Source organism: Sorex fumeus, unplaced genomic scaffold, assembly GCF_029834395.1.
Source record: "Sorex fumeus unplaced genomic scaffold, SorFum_2.1 ptg000061l, whole genome shotgun sequence".
In the NCBI taxonomy this organism is placed as follows: Eukaryota; Metazoa; Chordata; class Mammalia; order Eulipotyphla; family Soricidae; genus Sorex; species Sorex fumeus.
Window position 1 is genome coordinate 32,384,100 of NW_026606118.1, and position 27,234 is coordinate 32,411,333.

At 39.2% G+C, this 27,234-nt stretch overlaps 1 protein-coding gene across 1 annotated transcript in view; it reads right to left on the bottom strand.

Annotated features, from left to right (window-relative positions):
* Positions 1-12,463, bottom strand: part of EYA4 (EYA transcriptional coactivator and phosphatase 4) — a 297,621-nt gene extending 285,158 nt beyond the window's left edge. Inside the window, exon 1 of the mRNA XM_056126298.1 lies at positions 12,330-12,463. The gene's annotated coding sequence lies outside the window, so the exon portion shown is untranslated. The remainder of the gene's footprint in view (positions 1-12,329) is intronic.
* Between the last annotated feature and the right edge of the window lie 14,771 nt (positions 12,464-27,234).

Genomic DNA, 27,234 nt, shown 5'->3' on the forward strand with positions numbered 1-27,234 from the left:
CGTGTTTTATTAATTTCAGTTTGTTCAAGGTACCAATTCATGCCAAACATATCTATCCTCCTAGCAGGAAATCAATACCTTGGAATAAATGAAGCTATAAAAAAGGAAGAATAGAAAATTACAATTACACTAGCCTTTATGACTGCAAATAAAAAGAATCAATTTGCAAAAATGTCAACAGGGCTCATTCATCTGGCTTTAGATGTATGTCCTTTGAAGACATGCATAGAATAGTGCAGTTGGTGAATTTTCATCAATATGATCAGTCTTGGGGCTACGGTTAGGGAAAGATATAATCTCTCCTTTCAGTGAATTCAGAATCTCTCTAGAAGACAAACTCTCATATAATTAGTCCCAACACAATGCGTTGTTATATTAATAGCCCAAATAAGATGCTATGGTATTACAAAGAAGAAAGAATAGATTCTGCCCGAGCCTTAGAGAAGGCTTCCCAGAGGAGGTGACATTTGAGCTAAGCCTTGAAAGAGGAGTAGATTTTTTTTGTCCAGGTAAGCAGTAAAAGAGTAAGAGACAAGTACATTAAGGAAGCAGGGGCATTAGAGGACATGAGTGGAGGAGAAAGAATAAAGTTTAAATTGTTATTTTATAAAGTAGAATGCTCTTTGAAATAATTGTCTTATAACATAATATTCCACTGCATAAAGAACCAGTTTGAGCATGAGATGTGTAACTTCAGTTCTTTGGGCAGAGTCCCAGCTTTATAAACCCAAGAAGTGTTCATCTGAAATTTTCCAAAGACTAAAGCGTTTTCAGACTTCAGGTTCAATGTCAGGCAGAACATGCCTGACACATCTCAGGTCGGTCAGGTCTTTCTAATGGATATCGTTTCAGTGCATGAAGCAGAATTCTCCACTGACTGAAAATTCTTGAGTTAAGCCCCCAACATACAGAGACCTCTCTGCATACTTTGCTGACAAACAGCAACACGGAGCCCTCTTCTCAGAAAATAGGAAGGTATTTTGGTTATATGGTAAGTTATATTCGTAGTCATCTCCACCTCCCTAAATAGAAGATTTAAAAAATTAAAGACTAATCAAACAACAGGTAAGAGCCATTCAGATAGACAGTGAGTTTGTTTTCAAGGACCTCAGCTAAGGCATCAATTAGTAAATAATGTGAAATCTCTAGGTCAGCCTAACTGCTTTCCAGGCAACAAGCTTATTTGCTTAACACAGTTAAAGTAAAACCACTAAAATAGACAATACATTGATAGAATTTGAATTACCTTTGTTATCCTCTAGAGACATAAAAAATTACCTGTAGTATTTAAACCTCATATAGAGCGTCTGCCTTGCACGCAGCCAACATGGCCGACCCGAGTTCGATTCCTCCGCCCCTCTCGGAGAGCCCGGCAAGCTACCGAGAGTATTCGATATGCCAGACACAGTAACAACAAAGTCTCCAATGGAGACGTTACTGGGCCCGCTCGAGCAAATCGATGATCAACGGGAGGGCCTTTACTATGAAAATTAGTCTAAATATTTATAATATTAACTGTTCTTAATTCAAAATAATTTTATGTCCAACCCCAAATATATGTATAAAATGTTACCCTGTCACTTTTTTGTTTATTTATGAGGCATACCCAGCAGTGCTCAGGGCTAACTCTTGACTCTGCACACAGGGATTACTCCTGACAGGGCTCAGGGCACCATATGAGGTGCTGGGCATTGAACCTGGGTCAACTGTGTGCAAGGCAAGCTTCCTGACTGCTATACTATTTCTTCAGCCCCACCTTGCCACATTTTATATTGACATTATATGCTCTCACTTTGTTCTTTTCCGCAGTTTTTAAAGCGTATCAGATATATTCCTAAATTAGCAGAGGTCTGAGGAAATACACAAACAAAACAAACACTGTCCTCCCGCTGTTCATCGATCTGCTCGAGCGGGCCAGTAACATCTCCATTTTGAGACTTGTTGTTACTGTGTTTGGCATATTGAATATACTGTGTTTGGCATATTGAATACGTCACAGGTAGCTTGTCAGCTCTCCGAGAGGGGCGGAGGAATCGAACCCAGCTCTGCCGGGCTGGCTGTGCGAAGGCAAACACCCTACCACTGTGCTTTCGCTCCAGCCCATGAAGAAATACACAAACTATAGTAATGTTGAATTAGTCAACCGAATGCCAGTTTATAGATAAAATGTAAAAGTTAAAATCAAACATACAGAAGTAGTATGTATGTTTGAATTTGGTAATTCAACAAAGGTGTTTTTTTCAGGTAATATTTTCATTGTTTCTACTTCAGACTGTCCCAGTGCTGAAAACTTAAGATCCTGCAGTATAAGTTAAGATGTTGTGTGAAATGTTCTCATTGCAGATAAACAAACGATTTATTCATCAATTATTTTAATCATAAGCAGTTGTGACTACAGAAAGAAAAAATTCCTTATTGTTAAATATTTATCTATAGAAAATAATAAGCAATTTTCATTATTAAAATAAATAAATGTATCTAGTAACCAGAAATAGCAAAAATGATAGACAACATTGATATTCAAGTAAACATTTACTTCCTCCAAATTTTTGCAAGTATTCTGATCCACAGGCTCATACATAATTTCTTGGGAAAAAAAATGCAGAGGATTTAAGTTCGCCTAAAGTGTATCTGTTAATCTCCAATCTGAAGAGTTTATCAACACTAGTTAATGTTGCCTGATTTTGTGTCTAAAATGAGGATAAAGGTATAAAGATTCTTCACACTTGACTTAAAATAGTCCAATCCTCTCATGCAGATATTGAGACTCTTTTGATTATATCAAGTGATCTGAAGTGATCCTAGAACTTTGGTTGTAGATTTTTAAATGTGATAAATGTGGGTAAATGACATCAGGCAATGTCTGGAAACTGTCGGGGGAGGGGACCACTAGAATCCAGTAGGCAGAGACAAGGGATGCAACTAAACACCAATAATGCACAGAACAGCCCCCCAAAAACATTATTCAACCCCAAGCATCCATAATTAGAACTCATAAAGTCCTATTATCTGTCAGTATATTGAGGGATTCAGACACAACATCAAGTCTCACCATCATAGTTGTTAGATGCACCTGGCAGTTGATCCAGTTAAGCAGTATAATTGGGACCTTGACAGTGATCATTTTATTGTAATGCCCCTTCCACATTCTGCATAAACATTAGTGTCTTTTTATTCATGTTTTCACTTTTCATCATTTCAGTTACCTGCAATGGATGACCATTGTCCTAAAAAGTACTTTCAGCTCTAAAACATCTCTGGAGCATTTTAAGTAGTCTAAATGAAATTTATTAAATCATAACCATAATAGATAACACTCATATTGACACCTATATTGAGATGCTCCAAAATCATATGAAGCTATTTTCTTTTACTCTTAATAAAAATTTAAAAACAGCAGTATAAATAATGTGCTCACCTTTAAAGTCTTTAATGTCAGGGATATGACCTGAATCCCAGCACTTTTTATCTATATTTTTTGTAATTAAGCACTATGGGATAAAAATAACTAAGTCCCACAAATTACAAATGTACCAAAATACCCACATCTACAGAACTTTTAGAGTGATTGACTTATCTGCTAGTGATCACTAACTTCCCAATAGACATAAAAAATATTTTTACATTCATGAGTGTACATATGTGTGATAGGTCTGGATTCAGAGCTGCAAGCCTTCTGGATTAATCCCAAGTATCCCTGAGGTTGTTTTAAGGCTGTCATGCCTGATAATGATGACAGAGCTTCCCACTGTACACAGTTGCACAGCAGAAGTCTAGGGCTACTGCCACTTTCTCAGTCATCCCCATTCCCTTCATTCATTCACTCAGCAGGCACCTGCTTTCCCTATTTTCTGGAGATACAGAGATGGCGAATCTGGTCATCGTGTCAGTAATTCTTCAGTCTGCAGCAGGGATTAAACTCATGTACCCTATCACATTTCAATCTTGCAAATGTTATGCAAAAGGTAGAAATGGAATAATCTGGGAGTAGAGGTAAGAAACATCTATAATGTTTCGGGATCAGAGGTACTCACAAGAGTAGATAGCATACCCTGAGTATTGAAAATGCAGTGATAAGGGAAGTCTTAGGGATGTCTACCAGAAAGAAGGAATCATATGCACAATGTATAAAGTGGAAATGTCCAGGATATATTGGAGATTTGCAATTTCCCATCCAGCTGGAGAATAAATCTCTGGTGAGTGGGTGGTGAGAGATGAGAATGGTAATGTATGAGCAAGGTTCTCAGTATGAACAGTTTGAACATCATGCCAAGAATTTTGAAGCTATGTTAAATGAAACTGGGGAATTTTATTTTATTTTTCAATTTTTGGGGGGGAGGCATTAAGGGGCCATACCCAACACTGCTCAGGGCTCACTCACTCCTGTCTCATTGCTCAGAAATCACTCTTGGCAGGCTCTGGGGACCATGTAGATTTCCCAGGCAAGACCATCAAGAAATCACAACTACAATTTTTAGAATAAGATAATCAAAGCACATTTAGGACAACTGTTGCCCTAATGTGATTGTGATCATCTGAGAATTAAAATGGTGACTTCTGTTACCCTGGTTTACTCACCATGCTAACCATTTCTTACAAACTGCACATGCCATTTACATGCAAAAGTAAAACAGAATAGTGAGACCAAAAGCTCCAAACTCTTGTTTTCAAACTGTTTAGATTAGGAAAAAGATCTGATCTTTTCACTGTTTTCTAGGTCTTCAGAAACACTGATAATTCAATAAGTCCAAGTCAGCATCTAATTAAGGTTACCAAACAGATCTAACTTTAAAATGTGACTTCAGTGAACTAAGAAAAATTAAGCAGTAGCATCATCGTAACACCTGAAAGTTTATGTTTAAAATCTTGGTAGAAACACTGCTGTTCTTGACAGACTTACTAAGGATTGCATTCTTAAGTTACCTACTAGAAGCATGGTATGACATTACTAAACACCTCCAAAAGGAAATTTGAACGTGACTTGCCCACCTTGTGATTAAATCTGGCAAGAATTACTTGAGTTATGATCATATGTAGACATATATTTGCATTAAAATATAAAACTCTAAGTGAAAAGTCTTAGCTAATTCAGAGACCTGTGGACTCCCCAAGTCATCATCCCTTTCAACACACTGGCACATTAAGTTAGAAATATTCGCTCTCCTAGAACTTTCAGGTTTTTCAAGTCTTTTGCATTGGGAATTGGAATCAGAGGTGAAATGTAATTAACAGATGAGTCCACTGAGTATATATGCAGAAGTCTGTGTGTTATGTATAAGACCTGAGGAGAAGTCCCTGCCCACTGTGTGCACCTACAAGATTAAGGATAGAATTTCAATGTAATGCTATTGCTTCCTTAGTATAATTAGACTTAATTGCATATGAATGTAAATTTTCTTGATTTAATAGCAACCTTTCACAACAAATGTCCCTTTTAATTTTAAAAAGAAAGAAGAGAAGAATAATAGAATGGTAGCAAAACTTCACATGAAATCCTAAGGTCAAATAAATTTATATTATTACTGTTTCTTCATTTAAAAACTCTTTAGGTGGCGGGGGCTGGGGGTGGAAATAGTCTAATCAAACACTTTACATACAAAAAATTCTGAGTGGCACATTCAGGCCTGTCTCTCTACCAAAGAAATGTTGTATTTTTAATTTTTTCTCAGTACTATGCAGAGAAGAAATTGCAGTTTAATAAGAATATTCAAGGGACAGTAGAAATAATACAACAGATAGAGTGAAATCCCCAATGTGGCACGCCACATTGTTCCCTGATCCCCACCAGGAGTAATTCCTAAGGACAGAGCCAGGAGTAGAAAGGAAAGGAGGGAGGGAGGGAGGGAAAGAGAAAGGGAGAAAAAGAGAGGGGGAGGGAGGAAGGGAAAGAAAGAAAAAGAAAGGGAGGGAGAGGAGAGAAAGAGGAAGGGAGGGAAGGAAAAAAGGGAGGGAGGGAGGGAGGGGAGTGAAAGAGAAGAAAAGACTGAAGTTACACTATGGTAAACAGACATGCCTTTAGCTGATACATTACATTACATTGAGTGATTTTTCTATTTAAGAAACTTTGTTTTGTGTTTTGGGTCTGGCATGCCAACAACAAACCATAGCAGATATTTTAAAATCACTCCTTTTTGTCTGAAGACTTTCATCTCATACACTCAAATATCTTTATAGAGACCTTGTAGGTTGGCAATGTAAGAGGGGAGCACTGGGTGAAAACCCAGGCCACCTACATCCTGCCTTACAATGAACATTCTGCTAGGTCTACAGTAAGTTTTCACTTACTTAAAGAGATACATGGAAAAATACATAAATAAATTTACAAAATGAAAATGCCTCCTTCCCTGGAAAAATACAAAGAGGTATTTCCAGATAAATAGCAGAACCAGACCTCTAGAGCAGTTTCCTAAACTGGTGATGCCACCCCCCTCCTCCAGGGTCAGGCATTGGAATAAGCCAGGAATGCTGCTGTAATTCTGCTGTTACTGCAGAGTAACCTCTGCCTTAAAAAGGTAGATTTCCAGGAGAATACTGGGTGATTTATATACATATGTACATATGAAATAAATATATCTGCGGAAGCAAGTCAATCAAATAAATTTGGGAAGTAAGTCAATCAAATAAATTTGGGAAAAATAAATTTGATCTATAGAAAACCTTAGAAATGACTTAGAAACTGAAAGTATTCCCCTAAATGTGGGTACCCCAAATATTAAACTGGTTCGTAGAAATTATTTATGCAGCCTCAGGATACATGTGCAGATTTTTGAATCTTAGTCGGTATTCAAGCTTAAAACAACCACCAAAAAGACCATAAAACAGATAACATCTCATCAAGTCACAAGGTACGTAATGTTAAAATGCTCATATTTAATTATGTGTTATTAAATATTCAAAAGATGTCTTCATAACTTCTTGCTGGCGGTAGAATCATTCTAGATTAACATTTTCTCCAAATTCTGTCACTAGTCACAAATCCTCATGAATAATTTACGCTATTGTAAGGAAGCACTTACATCCTCATAGTTACTAATTATGTTTTTCACATACGCCCCCCTTCTCAAGTTTGGGGGCCCTATCCTAAATAATGCTGATTGAATTACTGCTTAAATATAAAATTTTAGATATTTTTCTAATTTTAGAAGTGAATACATAACACTATGTACTGTATTTAGTTTTGAAATATTTTTGCTTGGGTACCACCTAACATTACAGTTGTTGGAACAGCTCCTTTGCTCTATCCTGGAGAATGAAAGCTCTGGGGTGCTACTGCAGAGTTGGGACCAGGCTCCCTTCCTGTATGGCTGAGTCTCTCTGTGGCCTCAGGTGTAAAACTGAACATGAAAGTATCTAGTTTACAAGCATATGTGAGGTTAGTTCATCTATAGAATTATTTAAAGTGTTTCTGCATAAAATCAATCCTTAGCAAATGTTTGCCAATGTTGGTAATAATGATTAGTGATAAAAACAGTGATAGCTTAAACAGAAATTCTACACCTATACGAACCTTGCCATTTTTTTTCTTTCAAAATAGACTTGGACATGCCAATATACACAGGAAAATAAGCTTTAAGCATAAAATTTACTATGGTTATTCTATTTTAGCTGAATGCAACTTCATTTTGAAAGTAATCACATTTAATTATGTAATTATAATGAACACACTTTCCCTAAAAATCTAAAAAATTATATAAACAAACCTTGTGGGGAAAAAATAATACCCCCAAACTTTAATATATCTTTACCCCATGGTCCCAAATTTCATTATAATGAATTTACTTATTATATGTAAATGAAAGCTTTAAAAATATGAGTGCCCTGCACTAAACTGTTTTTTACATTAGAATTCCTGGCATTTTAATACTGTGTTATTCTTCATCAGCCATGCACTGAAATCTCAGGGTGAAAAAAGGGCCAGACCATGCTGAAAGGTTTCAAATATCAAACTATACCTATTATGTCAGTGCCCCAAGATCAATTAGCACCTTCCAGTGACAGAAAAGGTTACAGTGATACTACAAGGTGCGTGCGCTAAAACTCTTTCAAACCACCATATAACTGTGGTTTTGATAACTCAAAATGGTTTCTATTTTTAAATTTTCCATTTCATCTCTTTTTCTGCAAGACAGAAAAGGGAGTTAAGGGAATAAGGGAAGGAATAAGGGAAGGGTATTCATTTTTAATACCTTTCTCCTAGGAAAAACATGGATATAGAGACACGGTAATAATAAGGAACTTTAAGAGTGAAAAAGGTTTAGCACCGAAGTATAGACTAGCCTTGCAGTGCGTGCACTGCTGCAAGCAATATTAGATGACAGTAATGTTTACAGAGTCTTCAAATGTCTTAAAAGCAATCAAAGTTGCTTGTCTTGCTTTTGAATGTGTGATTCTTGTTTATTTTCTCCCACTCAAGTTCAAGTTAAATGACTCCAAGTTCGGCTTCCTGTGTAATTTAATGAATATTTGGTATCCCACACATTAAAATGTATCTAGCTGCAAAATGCAGTATGATACCCAGAGCAATTAAATACACCGTTGCACCTCACCCATCTCTAAAACAAATGCCTGAAAGACCATGTCATTTGGTAGTCTACCGGGAAAAATTCATGAGAAGCAGGTACATTGCAATGTCATCCCAGTTCTCCTGGTGTTGATTTCATTCACCTAGGAACCATTGTAATAAAATCCCCCAACTGTACTTCTGAATACAATTAGTTTTAAGATACTCCATGGGGAACACATTATAAGAGTTATAGTATGTACGAATAATAGCCATCTGAAAAAGAAACTGTCAAGATTATATTCTCACAGAAAAATAACAGGAGGGTTGATAGAAGTTTGTGGGGCTCCTCGGTGAGAGGATTCAAACAGCTACTTCTGATAGCACGCTTTTCTATTTATTTCTTAAATGAGCGATCTGAAACGTTTACCACCAGACAGTACCTAATTTTAGGTTTTAAGTGCTTTAACAGCTCCATGAAATATGATCAGCAGCTGCAATACAGAACTATGGTGAATAAACTCCTTATAAAGGGGGGCCTGTTTTTACTGAATGTTCACTGTTCCTGCATTTACCTAGCAGAAAAAAAAAGACAATGAAAAATATAAGTACTTGTATGCTTAATGTACTTTACACTTCACTAAGTCCTGGAAAACAGTCTAGCCTCTTCTTGAATCCTGCACAGAAATACAGTTCTGTTGGATGAAATTAATGTTATTTTCATAATTTGTAAGTTAGGGTGTGATCTTCCTAACATCCAAATTATCCATGATGGTAAAGTTTTTCTACCATTCTACTTTTCTGGAAGTTCTTTCCAATTTAATTCCAGTGCATAAATTTTTTAAATGAAATACCAAGTCACATAAATATATTTTTAGATATGGCACCAGTCATTTGGAGCTTGCAACAGAGATTGAAAACATGAAATTGGACACTCTATTTCCCATGGCGATGTAAAATTTATTTACACCCCATATCACAATACAAAAAAAAGGAAGCTCTTAGAAATAGATGATTTTCTTTTTTTTTAACTCAAAGTGGTGCTATAAGAGGAAAAACTTTTAGCAAACCGACGACATACTAAGTCTTTGCTAGACTTCCTTGAAAAAAAGTTAAACTTTTATAGAAAGACATGTTTATTAACCAGATTTTACAAAACTTCTAGAATGCAGCATTTGCTTTTCCTAATAAAATTAATGATTATTCTTGAACTAATTTCTTTTTATAGGAATCTTTAAAAGTTATTTTTAAACTTGAACATTTTACTTAAAATAGCTATTTCTGTAATTATAGATATACATATAATACTTTTAATTTTTGGAGTAAAATTAGTATCTAACATTCGATAAAATAAATACTAATAAAAAGATTAATCAAGTGAATTTTCAGTTTGATTTTGAAACAGCCCCTAGTTATAATGGTTTTGAAATGTTGAAATGTACTATTTCACATAAATGACAAAGGAAATAGGCTTTTGAAAAATTGTACTAATTTTAAACCAAGGACATATACCTTATTGTTATGAAACCCAAGGTTATAGTCCTAATAAACAGAAAAGTTTACAGATAATCTAATTGTTATTTTTAAAGCATAACTGACAAAGTAATTTACCTTTCTTGTACAGTCAGTTCTAAAAATTGGCTTAACTCTGAATGACTTACAACTTTTAATCAGGTGGAACAAACTATTTTTATGGTTCATAATAACAATAAGAAATGGTTGCTGTTATATCTGTGCCTGGTATTGTTGCCTTAAAAATAAGATTCTGGCAGTCTAGCTCCCACACAAAACAGTTTGTCTCTTGTTACTACTGTTGGTTATTTACTAAGGATAATGCTATTTTTAACAATACACAAATGCACTTGGATGTAGTCTCCTAAAACGCACCATTACACCATAACACGTATCAAATTTTTGTTTTAGAGTTCTCTCCCCGCCCCTTTTCCTAGGTTTTTTGGTTCCTCAGCAAGAAGTTAGCTAGCTGGAAATACTTTATTTTTTTTTTGTAATTAAACATAAAACAAATGTTTCTGTTTAAAACCAACTTCTATTCGGCAACGGTTATCAAAATCATCCATGTCCTGAGACAGTTTGTAAAACACAAAAACAAAACAACCCAACAAACAAAAAAGCATCGTCAACTTGCAATGCTGTCAGTCACCTAGGTGTAAAGGAAACTTCAGAAGCTGTTGAAGCAGAGCCCGGGCTGTTAAAGGCTCCTAAGACTCCCACCTACGTCCCGCTGGAGCCAGCACGGAAACGAACAAAAGCCCGAGAGTGAAGAAAGAAAAAAAAAAGAAAGAAAGAAAAAGAAAGAGAGAAAGAAAAAAAAGAAAAAGAAAAGTGGCTTCTGATGAACTGAGGAACAAAATGCCATATTGGAGAATATATGTTTCTCTCCATCAATTACGTTGATCCCAGGGTGCCAAGCCAAAAGGGGTAAGGGAGAAAGAAAAACTGTTAAGTATGAGCTCTTAATGTGAAACCTAACCTGTTGGTTCTCTTAGGTATCAGATTTTGGAAGTGTCTGTAATGACAGCCAGGAAGGCAAATTAATGGCCAACGGCCCACTGGGTTTGAACACGAGACTCCTGTTACCTCCTCGCAGATCAAGTACACAGCACACATGCACACCGAGGCGCTCCACGTGGGTCTGCGCTAAACCAAAACACACGCGCGCCCGGGGTTCTGCACCCGGGCGGGAAGGGCCGCGGGTTGCTCCTTGCTGCCCGCGGCTCGGGACTCAGACGTGACCCTCTCTGCCCACTGCAAAGCGCCGCGGCGAGGCGCAGGGGCGAGGGGAAGAGAAGACTCCAAACACACACCCCGACGCGCTCTCACCCAAACACAAACCCTATTATATACCCTTGGAGGCAAAGGAGGGGAGGGGGTGAGTCGACCCCACGCCACTTGCAAAGAGGAAGACTAAATGCAAAGCGCGGTCTCCGGACTTCTCCCCCCGGCCCCCCACCTCTCCAAACAGACGCCCCCCCGGACTCGGCCCGGGGATCAAGATCTTCCAAGTCGGTTAAAGCCCGGGCCAGGTCGCAGTGTGGCGCAGCCTTTTGCGGGCACACGCGCTTCAGCACAGCGCTCTCTACGACGCTAACGCGGCCAGCCAGTTCCCCAGTCCCACAACTTTCCCGGACCCAGCAGGCTCGGGAAATGGTGCAACTCCCCCACCCCCTGTTTCCCAGCGCTTGCGGGAGTGTAAGCGACCCCCACCCACCTCCATCTCCCTGGCATCCGCGTCCGGAGCCAACGAACGCTACTGCTCTGCCCAGGAGCCTCTGATTTCACCACCCCTGGCTAACTCCGGGAGATCTACGGTCTACACCACGGGGAAAAAATAAATAAACAAAAACAACACGGTTTTAAAGTGGGATGGCTGCAGTTTCAGGGCCAGGAGATGCCCGCAGCGCAGCTGCTGTGAATGTGCGGGCACAGCTTGGAGTCCCCAGCGCCGGGGCTCTCGCGGTCATCGGGGGCCGCATCCCAGCGCCCGGGTTATTGCAGGGGCGCATCCCGAAGTAAAGCATGCCACAGGACGGATGGCGGGGGTGCATTCCTCCGAAAGGCAGGGCTGAGGTGGGGGTGGGGGGCAGGGAAGGGGAAAGCGCACCCATTTCTAAGTCCAGCAGGAAAGAAACTTTAGCCGGACCCTCCGGGTTTAGAGGGGCGTCCTTCCGAACCAGGCAAGGGGGACTCCGGCACCCTGAGCGCGCGCACCTTCGGAGAGGGGGAGGGGGGACCTCGCCGGCTCCCTCCAAACCCGACGCCCCGGGAGAGCCCGGAACGGATGACGGAAGACCCCGGGACCGTGACTCACCGTGTCCCACACCTCGGGAGCCCGCAGTTCAGGTCTCTGGTCCCAGCAGAGAAGTCGCGCTCGGGGTTTAGGTATTTATTCTGGTCCCTTCCAGTGTCGAAGTTTGCCCCTTCGTGCCGTGCCTCTGGTGGAAACAGGACATCCCCTTCGGCCACCGCCCCCCAACAAATAGCCGTACACAAGTCGGGGAGAGACGGGGTGGGGGTGTGGGGTGTGTGTGTGTTGGGGGGGGGGGGAGTGGTAGCCGGCTCCGAGGTGGGGGAGGAGGAGAAGGAGGAGGCTCGTGGAGAAGCTCAAACTCTGCAGGGTCCGCGGGGCCTTGGAGCTGGGTGGGTGGAGAAGGAGAAGGGGGGAAAAAAAAAGAAGAAAAGAAGCGGGCAGAGCGCGCTCAGCCGGTCCCGGGTCGGTCGCGGCGCTGTCCCGTCCCGTGGCCCCGCCGGGAGAGCGACAACTTCACGTGGACGGGCTCGAAGTTTTGCGCCGCGCCGCGGGCAGCCGAGCACTAGCGCGCGGGCTGGGGTGGGGGTGGGGGGGTGGGGAGGGGAGAGGCGGGGGACACCGTCGGCAGTGCCCGAGGCCCGGGGAGGCCGCCGGGGGCCCTGGGGCGCACAGTCCCGAGCTTGGGGGACGGCGGGGGGCGGGCGGCGAGAGGGGCGGGGACCCACAGAGCTGGAGATTACAACCCCGGCGCGGGCCTGCGGTCATGATCCGCTGCCCCACGGGGGGCACCGCGCGGGGCCCCGCGCGTCCCGGGTGACGCCGCGGTACATCTCCGCGCCCTCCGCGCCGCCCCGCTCCCCGCCCCCACCGACCCGGCTCCTGGAGCCGCCACCTCTGCCCCGAGGGGTGGGACCCGCGTCCTCGCTCCCCCTCCGGGGTCAGGAAGCTGCTGTGCGTCCCCCACCTGCTCCAGCCCGGCAGCCCTCGAGAGGCCTCGAACTCCGGCTCCCCGGGACCCGGGTGGCAACCACTGCGGCCCCCTGCTGGACTCCTCTCCACTTACCCCGAGGGAGCAGGCCGCCGGGCCCTCACTACTGGCAACAAAGTGAAATCGAGCCAGCCCACCCCCGACCGGGGAGCTTTGTGTGGAGAGAGGAATGGTCCTTTTTCGGGCCGAGATGGAGGGTTGGAAGGAAGCAGCGGGGCAGGGATAGGCTGTGCTCGGAAGGGCCTGGGCCGCTTCCAGAGCTCGGCGCGCAGGTATAGGCATCCCTCCCAGACGCCCAAAGGTCACGCAGCCACCACTGACTTCCAAGGCGGCGTCAGAGCTTCCCCAGGCACATTGCTGAAGTGACATTTCATGCCTTAAGCCTTCGGAGCTTGCATTAGACACCCACGTCGGTACGATAGCTTGGATGCACCCAGGCACATATCACAATCGGAAGCCACAGCAAAGTTGGCAATAAGCAATACATTCTAGTCTCCATCCGTTGAATTACCTCTTCTGAACGCTGATGTCTGTTAGAAGCAGCTTTAATTGTCAAGTGGATTTACAAGTATTCTCCTTTATCGAGAATGCGCAGTTGGTCATATGGGTCACTTATGGTACCAAGTCAAATAATTTTGATTTTCACAACTCTATGGTGGATACTCGGCTGTATAATAGCTAAAGGAAAACAGATTTAAAGAAACCTAACTGCTTTAAAGATAAAATCAATTATCTTTAATCACTAAACCTATGATCAGCAAGCAGCCACATGCCCCACATACCCCATGCCTTAGATATGCCCTAAGAGATCCCAAGTGTTTATATATTGTCAATTCTATGATATTCTAAAAAAAGTTCAGAAAAGGATTTCACCTTTGTCATCTTTGAGTTAAGCGCTTCAAATCAAAAGCATATTAAATACCTGCATTTACCATTAATTTGTGAAATGGGTGAGCTGTTATTAATTGTGATTCACAATAAGCAATGAAAAAGAGGTAAGGTTGTAAATTTAAACTGATAATGTTGCTCGTCATCACTCACTGGGTGTTCTTTCCTGCAGATTTATTTTAGAGGACTTAGGCACTGCCAGGCATAATGTTTCATTTTCTGGTTCTCAAGGTAGTAAGGGTTCTGGCAATGACTTTGGTGCAAAGCACAGAACGTGAGAGCACGTTCTGGCCTGAAGTGGATGCCAGCTAATATACTTGTATAAGGAAAATATGAGTTGGTATATATAAATAACTTCAGATATCATTTTCCCTCTTTTACAGAAATGAGAAAGCTAAGGGTGCAAAAAATTTTAGCAACTTATTAATGGACACATAAGATTGAAACCAACTTTTGGGTAATCCCAAAGATTATAGATTACCGTTTATAGATTACCACTGTGATACTATTGTAATATGATAGTAGTTTGACAAGTGATTCTTTTTAATGCAATACATGTTATAAAATATCCAATTTTCATATAATGTGGAATATTTAGTGTCTAAGGCTGTTCAGTAGATATAGCAAATATGCAAAAGTTACGCATAATTTTAAATAGAATTCTCTCTAGGCCACCAATACCTTAATTTGCCTAAGTATTATGTATTAGTATGACCTCAAAAGCTACAAGATATGTAATTGAATGAGGGAGCCAGAGAGATTATACAATAAATAGGACATTTGACATGCATGAGGCTGACCCCATGTCCAATCCATCCCCAGTACCAGTATGGTCACTGAAGCACCACCAGGAATAATCCCTGAACATGGAGCCTGAAGTAAGTCCTGAGTACCACCAGATATGGCTCCCAAACCAAAACAAAACCATAATTTGAATGATATAAAAATTTATGCCTTATTACAATTTATTATTTATAGGAAATAATGGATATTAAGGTTGAATAGAAAAATATTGGTAGTTTCAACAGAAATTATTTCTAGCATTTTTGTTGAATATCACTTTTTACCATTATTACCTTATTATCAATAGATTTGATTTCAAGTGTTTTTATTATTATTATTACAAAAAAACTGTGTAACTTCGTGAATAGAAAATGATCATTAATACTAGAAGAACATGAAACCAATAAACAGTTTTATTTACAATCACATCAAAATAATAAGATACATAGAAATAAATTTAAAGGGAGTGAAAGATATAGTCCACAAAAGCTATTAGACATTGTTAAAAGAAGTAGAAGACACAAGGAAAAGTATTCTAACTGTATAAGTTAGAGATAGCATTGCTAAAATAGTCATCTTATCCAAAGCAATGTTCAGATGCAATACACTCTCTTAAAAAATTATTAAATCTTTAGATTTAATAATGTAGAATAATCCTTACTAAAAGCGATAGCACAGCGGTAGGGCGTTTGCCTTGCACGTAGCCAACATGGCTGACCCGAGTTCGATTCCTCCGCCCCTCTCGGAGAGCCCGGCAAGCTACCGAGAGTATCTCGCCCGCACGGCAGAGCCTGGCAAACTACCCGTGATGTATTCGATATGCCAAACACAGTAACAACAAAGTCTCCAATGGAGACGTTACTGGGCCCGCTCGAGCAAATCGATGATCAACGGGAGGGCCTTTACCTTTACCTTTACCTTTACCAAAAACAGAATAGTTAAAGCAATTCTAAGAACAGAAGGAATTAAGCTCTCTAGTAGTAGTTTGTAATTCAAACTACACTACAAAGCCATAGTGAAATCAGTTTGTATTGGAATAAAAACAGACACAAATTAAATGAACTCAGATGACAGCTCAAAACTTGTAAAATCACCGCAAATGTGTAAAGAGCTTGCACTGGAGAAAGCAAAGTCTTTTCAACAAATGGTGTATAGAAAGATGTACAGCCGTTTGCAATCTTAAACAATACCAAAAATAAGCAAAGATTATTTCAAAATAAAGTTCTTAAGACCTGAAACTAGGGCTGAAGAGTGGTACAGTGGTACTACACTTGCCTTGTAGGTAGCCAATCTCTGTTCAGACCCAGCACCACGTAGGGTTCCTTGAGTACCACTAGAAGTAATCCTTGAAGAAAGTCAGAAGGAAACCCTGATCAGTGCTTGGTATGGCCCGAAGAAACCAGAACAACAACAACAAAAGGACCTGAAACCATAAATACATAGAGAAAAACATAGGCAGTTCATCCCACATTAGGGACTGCTGAGATAGTATAGCGGATACCGTGTTTGCCTTGCATGTGGTGTATCCTGGTTCCAGGTCACGTGGAGCCCACCAGTAGAGAATCCTGAATGAAAAGCCAAGAGTAACCTCTGGACATGGCCAGTTATACCACCCCTCAAAACAAAAACAAATCTCCATAACATTGGCCTTGATGTCGTTGGGTGACCTACCAAATAGTAATGAATAGAATAGCAAAAATTAAACAAATAGGAATATGAAAAATTAAGAAGTCTCTACAATGAAATAAACCTCATTTACAATGAAGTTAGGCTTCTGAATAGAATAAAAGTTTGTACATTGCATATCTAAAAAGGGGGTTAATATTCCAAATACAGAGCAAACTCCTACTGGAGCTGGAGAGATAGTGCAAAGGGTAGTGTGCTTACCTTTGCACATGACTGACCCAGGTTCGATCCCAACTATCCCATATGGTTCCCTGAGTACAACCAGGAGTAATTCCTGAGTGCAGAGCCAGGAGTACTCCTGTGTACTGAGTACTCCTGTGCACTGCCTGAGTACTCCTCTGTGGCCCCAAAACCAAAGAAATAAACAAAATTAATTCAAACAGCACAACAATAACAAAATAATTACCCAATTAAAAAAAATGGCAGGAGAGCTGACTAGACACTTTCCAAACAACAAAAAAGATATACAGATAACCACCAGACACAAGAAAAACACCCATCATTACTAATTGTAATATAAATGCTAATCAAAACCACAAGGACATAAAACCACATCAACGGGAATGAGTTATATAAAAAGATTAAAAATAAGTGTTAATGAGTTCATGTGTTAATGAGCGTATAGAGCATATACCTCATACACTGTTGTTCAGAATGTAAACTGAACAACAGTTGAAGACTTTTTGGAAACCGTATAAAATGACTCTAAAAATTAAAAGTGGATCTACCATAAAATGCAGCAATTCCATTTTTATATACCTGTATCACGGTCATGGTTGCAGTCCTCCGTTGTTCATCAATTTGCTCGAGCGGGCCCAGTAACATCTCCATCGTGAGACTTGTTGTAACTGTGTTTGAATACGTCATGGGGAGCTTGCCAGGCTTTGCCATGAGGGTGAGATACGAGATACTCTTGGTAGCTTGCAGGGCTCTCTGAGAGGGATAGCTTGCCCCGTCTCTGAGAGGGGCGAGGAATCAAACCTGCGTAGGCCAGGCTGGCTGCACACAAGGCAAATGCCCTACTGCTGTTTAATAGTGGGTAGAGTGATAGTACAGTGGCATGGGTACTTGCCTTGCTCACAGTCACCCTGGGTTCAATCCTTGGCATCCCAAGCTCAACAGAAGTGATCCCTGAGTGCAGAGCCAGGAGTTAGCCCTCAACAAAGCCAGGTGTGGACACAAAACAAAACAAAACAATATTAGTCGAAAAATATGGTGCTGAAAAAATAGTACAGGGGTTAAGTTGCTTTTCTTGCATGTAGCTTACCTCACTTAGATCCTTAGCACAACAAATGGTTCGTCCAGCACTGCCGGAAGTGATCCCTTGGCACAGATCCAAGTGTAAACCCTGAACATGACTGGGTGTGGCCCAAAACAAATAATTATAACCTTTTATTTTGGCTTTTTGGATCATACCCAAAAATGCTCAGGGGTTACTCCTGACTCTGCACTCAGAAATTATTCCTAGCAGTGCTCAGTGGACTATATGGGATGCCAGAGATCGAACCCAGGTCAGCCACATACAATGCTGACTGTACCTATGTACTATACCAATGCCCTCCTGACTGTACTATCACTCTGGCCCTAAATAACTATAACTTCAATTTGAAATATGTATGCACTCTACATTCATTGTAGTAGTTATGGAAACAACTTAAGTGCCCAATGATGAATGATTGTTTAAAGAGATGTACACATATACACAATGCAACGATGTTCAGCTTTTTAAAAGACAATGAATTCTTTTCACTTGTGACTACATGGCTAGAACTGAAGGGAATTATGGTAAGTGAAATAAGAAAAAAGAGAAACTTAAATACAGATTGATTTCATTCACAGGAGGAATACTAAGAGACAAAAGAAAGGAACAAATCAAATCAAATAAACCCCCTTAGATTCTGACTGCAGAACTGAGTTAGCAGGGAACTGGGATTTGCTGCAAAGGGCAGATGAAGCCCCAAGGGCCCTATGGAAGAGTTAGTGGTATTTTGGAAGTGGGTGTGTTAAACATATAATTTGAAGAGGTGTGAGCCTTTACTTCTGTACTTCATACACAGTTTATAAACCAACATTACTTCAATAACAAAAAGATGATCTTGCAAAGAGAACTATATTATAGAATAAAAATCAGCCTATGTTACCCTGTCTCACACACCAGTTTGAGAAACACATTTGAAGAATATAATTTCTGTGCCTTCTCTATGATGCAAAACATGTTCTCAAGTCTTCCCTTCCAATTATATTTTAACATCACGATCACGATCATGATCATCCTGTTGTTCGTCAATTGCCTTGAGCAGGAACCAGTAACGTCTCCTTCTTCCTAGCCCTGAGATTTTAGAAGAGCCATATTCAATGCTCTTTCAGGGCTAGGAGAATGAGACCTATCATTGTTACTGGTATTGGGCATATTGAGTACGACACGGGAAGTTTTCCAGACTCTGCCGTGTGGGCAGGATACTTTGGTAGCCTGCCGGGTTCTCCAAAGTAAAAACGAGATAATAAGATAATATATTCAGTCCAAAATACTCTAAGATTAAAATTTTGCTTCTATTCAACTATTCATTTCCTTATCTAATATATGATTGGGGTAGCTAAAGTTAAGGTGTTCTGTAAAATTAATTCCTATTGTTTCACTTACTATTTCACATATAAAATTCGTACACTTCATATAGCACTGTAGCACTGTCCTCCCATTGTTCATCCATTTGCTCGAGTGGTCACCAGTAACATCTCCATTGTGAGACTTGTTACTGTATTTGGCATATTGAATATGCCACGGGGAGCTTCCCAGGCTCAACGGTGTGGGTGGGATACTCTAGGTAGCTTACCGGGTTCTCGAGAGGGGTAGAGGAATCAAACCTGGGTTGGCCGTATGCAAGGCAAATGCCCTACCTGCTATGCCCATCATACACTTCATAATTACACAATTAAAAACCCAAAATACTCCTTGAGAGTCTGTACCAGACTTCTGTTATCCTTCGTCTCCCTCGATTTTAACCCCACTCTCCACCACTTCCAATTCCAAAAGACATTTTATTTTAGATCTTAATCACTCAAAAAAAACCCAAAAACAAACAAAAAGCCCTTAGTTGTTAATGTCATGATGGAATAATATCTATGAGCCTGGTGCTAGTTCGGTTGTAACAACAAAGTTCTAAGAAACAACATATAGTAGAGAAGCAGAACCAAGAGAGTTAAAAGGGATGAAAGGACCTAAGAGAAGTCTGATATTTGAAATCTGCAGGAACATTCTGGAAGTGAATTGGATGCTACGTGGCATGATTATAGTCAATGCCATGTCCATAAATGTTCAGCTTTATCAAAGAAAAGACATGACATTTGTAGTGGGGAGGAAAAGCATGACTTTCTAATAAAAGTCAGAGGAAATACAATATTCACTTATTAATTACTCCCTTAAGCCCCTCTTGGAGTCGGTATGCTTCAGCAACTCTGAAGTTATTATTTATTATTTGTTGATTTTCTTAGTGTGCATGTCACTGTTTTGGCTTTATAAGTCAAAATAAACAGAGCCGTCTAGGAGTTCATAATCAAAACATAATTTTTATTTTAATTTTATGTGAGAACAACCTTAGGGAAAACCAAGACCATCATTTTAGTAAGAACAAACCTACCAATAAAAGAAAAAGGAGGAGGAGGAGGAAGATGAGGAGAAGGAGGAGGAAGAGGAGGAGGAGGAGGAAGAGAAGAAAGAAAGAAAGAAAGAAAGAAAGAAAGAAAGAAAGAAAGAAAGAAAAGGGGATAAGACGCCATCTTACACTCTCAAAAAAGAAAAACAGAAGTTTGGAGGATGACTACAAAAATAATTCCAATTTAAGTCTCTGTGCTGCTCCCTGTAAGTGTACCTTTGAACCCCAACTCTAAGTGTACACAATCTTAAAAAATAGTCATTCATTTATATCTTAGAAAATTCTAAGTCAGGGTCCTGAATGATAGTATAGCGGGTAGGGTGTTCGCCTTGCATGTAACTGACTTGGGTTGGATCCTCAGCATCCTATATGCCCCCCGAGCACCAATAGGAGTAATTCCTGAACTCAGAACAAGGAGTAGCCCCTAAGCATGGCCGGGTGTGACTCAAAAGGCAAAAATAGAAAAGAAAATTCTAAGTCAAGCTGTTTGAACTTTGGGAGAATGGACTTTTAGAGACTAGCACCAAATGAACAAGGTTACCACTGTTTCGTGCCACTCTAACCATGACAGAATAAGGAACAAATGAGGATAAAATAAAGAATCTAAAGCACTGTGTTGCTGGTTTTCTAAAATCTATAAATAAACACACAACTGAGTAATTTTGTGCAAACAAATCCAGCTTTAAAAGGTTTCTATTGGTTTGTGAAAGTGAAGAAATCAGATCTGCAGGGGACCTGTTGGGTCATTCTCCTTGTGCTGGGTTCTCTGTTAAACTTCCTCATTCTTGGCAGAGTCTCTAAAGAAAAGGAAATATGTCCTCTCTGGGAGACAGCTCCATTATATTTACTTTTAAATTCTCTCTTGAATTTTTTTCTCAAGTTTAAATCCTTTTAGTGCCATATTATGCAATTCTACTCTATCATGTTTACACCCAACCTTCAGATGTTTATAAACAGATATCAGACCCACTTTCAGTCATCTGTTACCCACTTTAAACAAATGCAAAGTCTTTTCATCTTGTTGCAGTTCAGTCCCTTCGAGTCCTTAATCATTCTTATTGCTTGCCTCTGAACTATTTCCAGTTTCATAGATGTTCATTTCTGTTAGAGGTATCCCATATTGAATGAATTGTTTTAGGTGTGGTCTCATTAGCATACAAGTAGTCCTTAATTTTCCCCTGTGACACTGTATTTTAGTTTCATGGAAGATTCCTACAAACCCATATTGTTTTCACATCCTAACAAATTTTCATGTGGATTTTCTCTTCTTTTCATGATTATTTCTTTTGTATGTTGTAGCATCTTAAGTTCCTTTTTTGAATCCAACTTTAACTTTTATGCATTTTTCATAATTACAAATTATATAGATACACAATTCTGATTTTTATATACTTAAAATGCACAATTTTAAATGATACTAAAAGTCAAAATATAAAGATTATCACTTATTGTCCATTTTATTTTGTTAGTAGATATCTTGTTGGCTTAAAATTACTTATCTTTCAAAGCAGGACTTTATAAACTCATATTATAAATGATTTCCTATTTATTATACTACTATTTCTCATGTTTATTATACTATTCTATTTTCATAAGATGTTTATATGTTTTTAAAAATCAACCACTTATTATATCTTGAAAGTTCTCAGACATACAATCCACTGTTGTATAAAGAAGAATCTTTCTTTATGGTTAGCAAATACATCTGCTGATTATTTTATTTCCTACTATATAATTGAGTTCTTGAGGGTGGCACTGAAGAGTTTCACTAAAATGAGAGAAAGAATTCGGAGTTCCAACATCCATCGACGATCAAGAATCAGGGACGCTGTCTCGTTTGCCAAGGTGTCAAAAATCAGATGGGCTGGTCACATAATGAGATTTAAAGACGACCGCTGGACTGGAGCTGTTACCGACTAGATTCCACGGGATGTCAAAAGTCTGCATGGCCACCCACCTATCAAATGGTCAGACTTCTTCATCAAAATCAAGAACGATCGGTTTGAGGCTCTTTATGTTCCCAGAGCGAACAGATGCTATTGGGCTACACTAGCACGCGACAGGGACAAATGGAGACGTTACTGGCGCCTGCTCGAGCAAATTGACGATTAACTGGAAGTCATGTCAAGTGATCAAGTGATATAATTGAGTCATATTTCAATCCAAAACAAAATTATTTTTATTTATTTTTTACATTTCCAGTCTATAAATTTGACTTCGGCTCCTGTCCCTTAATTAAATCTTCTCTCTTTAAGATTAGAAATGATGGGCAGAGCGATAGCACAGCGGGTAGGGCATTTGCCTTGCATGCGGCAGACCTGGGTTCAATTCCTAGGATTCCATATGGTCCCCTGAGCACAGCCAGGAGTGATTCCTGAGAACAGAGCCAGGAGTAATTCCTGTACATCGCCAGGTATGACCCAAAACGCAAAATAAATAAATAAATAAATAATTTTAAAAAAATAGAAATGATCTCCTGATGGTCATTTCTATGTCTTCAACATCGTTGGCTTCCAGGAAGCATTGATATTATTGGAAGTACTCTTTTGAGAACTCTATTTTGAGTACCATGATTCTCATTTTATTTTTGGATGCAACTACTCTAGTTCCTATAGAATGGCAGAAACTCTTTCCTCTCATTTACCCTCAAACGGAGATCTAGGAAATCTAGAACTAAACTCATTGCTATGTTGTCTCTTATTATAATTTCAGTCATTTATTCTTTTTTCTATAAAATTAACAACATAAGGACATAAATTCCTGTCCTGGAAGGTGGGGTAACCTCAACTAGGTTGTGAGGAGTCTCAAGCTGAAAATATTTAAAGCGAAAGCCATTGTCTTATCTTCTCTACCCTTTTCACCAGATTCTTTTCTTAACCTAGTTGCATTTAAAAATTTTTTTTCGAATCACCCGTGACTTACAGTTACAAAATTGTGATTGAATTTCAGATGTACAATGTTCTAAGGATACCAATGCCTTCACCAGTGTCCACTTCCCTCTACCAATGTCTCCAATTTCACTACCACTCCATCCCAAGTACGCCTCTGGGGATTTATTATTCCCCTACTGTGTTTCTTTATATTCTGTATATGAGAGAGATCATTCTGTGTTTGTCACTCTCCCGGCGACTAACTTCACTCAACATGATGCTCACCAGATCTATCCACATGCATCCACACAGTAACAAATTGCATAATTCATCACTTCTTACGACTAAGCAGTTCATTGTGTGTATTGTTTATTTTTGTAAAGTTGTGGGGGGTGGGGGGCAACAGTGCTCAGAGCTTACTCCTGGCTCTGTTCTCAGGGATCAATCCTGGCAGTCTCAGGGGAACATTCGTTGGCCAGGAATATGCACCCTATACACTGTACTATTGCTTCAACCCATTGATTTAATTATTTTATGACACCACCTTGTTAGCAGTGACTCATCAAGAGAAAACATTCTGAGTCCATACTCATTTTCAGTGCCTTTTAAACACAATAAGCCAACCATGCAAGATCTTTGGGGATTGATACTTATCTTTTCACCTATTCTTCTGTCCCTTCATTATCACTATCTCTCCTGGACCAACGCTATGTCTGTTTTTTCATTATAATTGGCATGTCTTTTAAGTTTAACTAGAAATTCATTAGAGAGATATGAGGTTTTTACCCTAAATTTTAGCTACTCCTAGTAAAAAATATCCAGTAGTCTCCAAAATTATGTTTACTGATCTACAAATGTCTTAACACCACAATGACAACTTCCCAGAATAGATGGAGAGGAATAAAAAATTTGCATATTAATTTCCTTGTCATAAGTAGTGTCTTGAATCTAGCGCTAAATAATTACTAAAGTATATGAATAGAGGTTTAGGTGAAAGATGATCAAATATCCCCATATCTAACTTGATTATAATAGGACAGAAAACATTCAGAGCGATAAGGAATTTTGTCCTGTATTTTATTTGGCTATGAAATCACTCCCTATAAGGCTATCTATGTATGTAGGATGCCTTTAGGAAATTTAATATGACTTCCAAGCCCAAATCAACTTACCTCTTTTGTATTTTTCTTATTTTATTATTTCGCATTTTAGCAGGGATAAAATATTTTGCATGTGTTCTATGCTTTGAGCCTTGTGACAGCTTCATAGTAGAATTTTCCAGCTTTATAGAAGAAATTCCAAAGCAGTGTATGACTTCAAAAACATAGATTTGGGCAAGTGCTGCCAATCTGGGTTTGAATCCAGGCACCACATATGAGTCTCTAAACCTTGCCAGAAGTGATCTCTGAACAAAAAGCCAAGGGTAATTCTCCCACCCCCAAAAGAAGATAGATTGGGATGTGTACTAAGAGTGAAATTTGGATATCTAGAGAAAAGGGAGGAATCAATTGAAAAAAAAAGGCAATAGGGATATTCCTTTCTTGACTTGAAGTAATGCATGTGATGTTACAGATATAAACAGTATCTACTGTTATTACATAAGTTAAATGAATTGATCTAGCTACATATTTTCTAGCAACTTGATTTTAATGATCCATAGTTACCCTTATAGTTAAAAAATAAATCACATTCCTTGAGTTTAACATAAAATGAGACTGGACATGTTACACACGATTTTGTTGTGTTGTATTTTCCATAGAGCTAAATGCATGTTAGATAAAGCATTAGAAAGCCTTTGCACAGGTGCTTCTCAATTCTGACTATCTGGAATATTTTGTGGTTAAATGCTATAGCCCTCATCTCACTAAAACTTCAAATTAAAGACACTCTGAATTATAAAAATAGACTTTTTGCTCCCATGGGAGGAAATGATGCTATTTAATTTCTTATGAAAAAATAAGAAATTCATAAAATTAATCCTCCCCCCACAATATTCATTCTTAGACTGAAGAAGCCTGCTGAAACTATTAAAAAAAAGTATAGGTTCTCATAATCAGAGGAATTCAAGAACCTTTAGCATTGACTAGTTTTCATTCTACCTAGTTTTCAGGGTATCAGATTCCAGAAATTCTGCTTCATGAGAAAATCCCTTTCTTGGTCCTGTTCATGAAAGTGTTCTTCAGTGAATGTCCCTACTGACAAGCTCCTCTCTGGAATTTCCATCTTCCTTAATTTCTGTGCATCTTTTCTGGCTTTGGTCGGTTTCACATCTCTGACCACTCCCTTATCCTTTTCTTTACTCCCTCTGACATCTTAACTGTTACTGCTGCTTCTTAGAATATGCTCTTAGCAATTAGCAGGTTTCTTCAATGTAAGAAAGAATATTGTATTCAAAGGAAAAAAAATACCAGGAACCCTCTCTATGCCACAGAAAATTTCAGTCTAGAGTAGAAAATAGGACATTTAAAAATAGTTATTACATGAGAGAATGTGTCAAGCTCCTTAAGAGAAACATTAACAAGCAGGCTATTTTAGTTCATAGCAGGGCGGGTTTGCTTCCAACTGAGGGAGTGAAGGAGGAAGAATTTCTTCTTGTCCTTAAAATTATGAGGTAAACACACGCACACACACAAACACATACACACACACTTGCGAGATACAGTTCAATGCAAAACATTAGAAGTCATTATCTCTCTCTCTCTCTCTCTCTCTCCAAATCATTTCTCAGATAAGAAATTACTTTGCCTGTGTCCCTTTATCTTTTAAAGGCATCACTAACCTCTCACTCACAGGTGAAAATAAGTCCTTTAATTCTTCATAGTCTTGTTGACCCCATCAGTCCTCTAGTCCTGGAGCAATAAGTTTTTCATTCTCTCTCTCTCTCTCTTTTTTTTTATTCTAATGCTTTCTTAATCTGGGTCACATTTGCTCTCATGTGCACTGTTTAAATAGCGATGTAGTTGACTTTCCCACTTCTGTCAGAATACTCGTTTACACCCCATTTTTTATTCATCTTATTTCTTTACTATTTTGTTGGGAAAAAATATTTTGCCCACTTTCCATAGCCACCAATCTCTGGTTCTGTGCTATTTTTCCATGACTGTATATTTCATTTCCAGCCACTTAATCACCCAGATTCAGATAAGTTTGGTCTTTCTCATAAGTGTCATCCGTAGTTGAATGTATCTCCTACCTGGACAGTAATCTAGTATGATGAACTACTAAGAACACAATGTGGGGAATGGGTCTATGTTTTGTTTGACTTTGAATGATCTGTAGTGTTTAATAAAGAATCTTCAATGTCATATTGCTCCTTAAAAATTACAAATATGTAATCCAAATGGTAAGCATATCTTATTAATCCAAATAATATGTTTATAGTGTCCAGGTCTCTTTGTGTTAGCTGAACATTATTGAACTATACCCTTGTGTTAACTGATATATGGTATAAGTACTTTTTTTAGAATACAAGAAAACCAAATAGTGAGAACAAATCAGTGGTAGGAAGTTATTATATCTATGGTGTAGATAAAAAGAACCAGTCCATGGAAAAAAGATATTATCTCTTGTGAAGACACAAGTCATTATCAGAGGATTTGGCCTGCTTATATTATGTAGGCACTGGAAGTTGTGTAACCAAGTTTCTTGCTTTCACTTAGTTCTAAATCGTTTAGGACTACCTTTGGAACTTATTCGCAGTCCTCATTCCCAGGGACTGATGTGGTTTGTCTTTTAAGGGTGGTGTAGGACATTAAACCCAATGATTCCTACACTAAGGTAAATCCCAGCTTTGTTTGTCTTTTGTTTTAACCAAAAGCCTTGTTTCTTTCTGGCCTGCTATTAATTTGCTTTCTAATTGTACTCTATGTATACATACAAGCTATCTCCAAATAAATAACCTTTAAAAGTATTTACACTATTTTGAATGATCATGTGAAAAAATAGGGCAAAGGTCATCAAAGTATATCTAGAGCTAAGAATTTAGGATTTTGCTTTAAAAATAAATATTTTTTATAAAGCAATTCCTTATAATATTTATTTCACCTGCTTATTCCACCACCACCTTTGTCAGCAATCTGCCAGATAATTCCAAATGATTC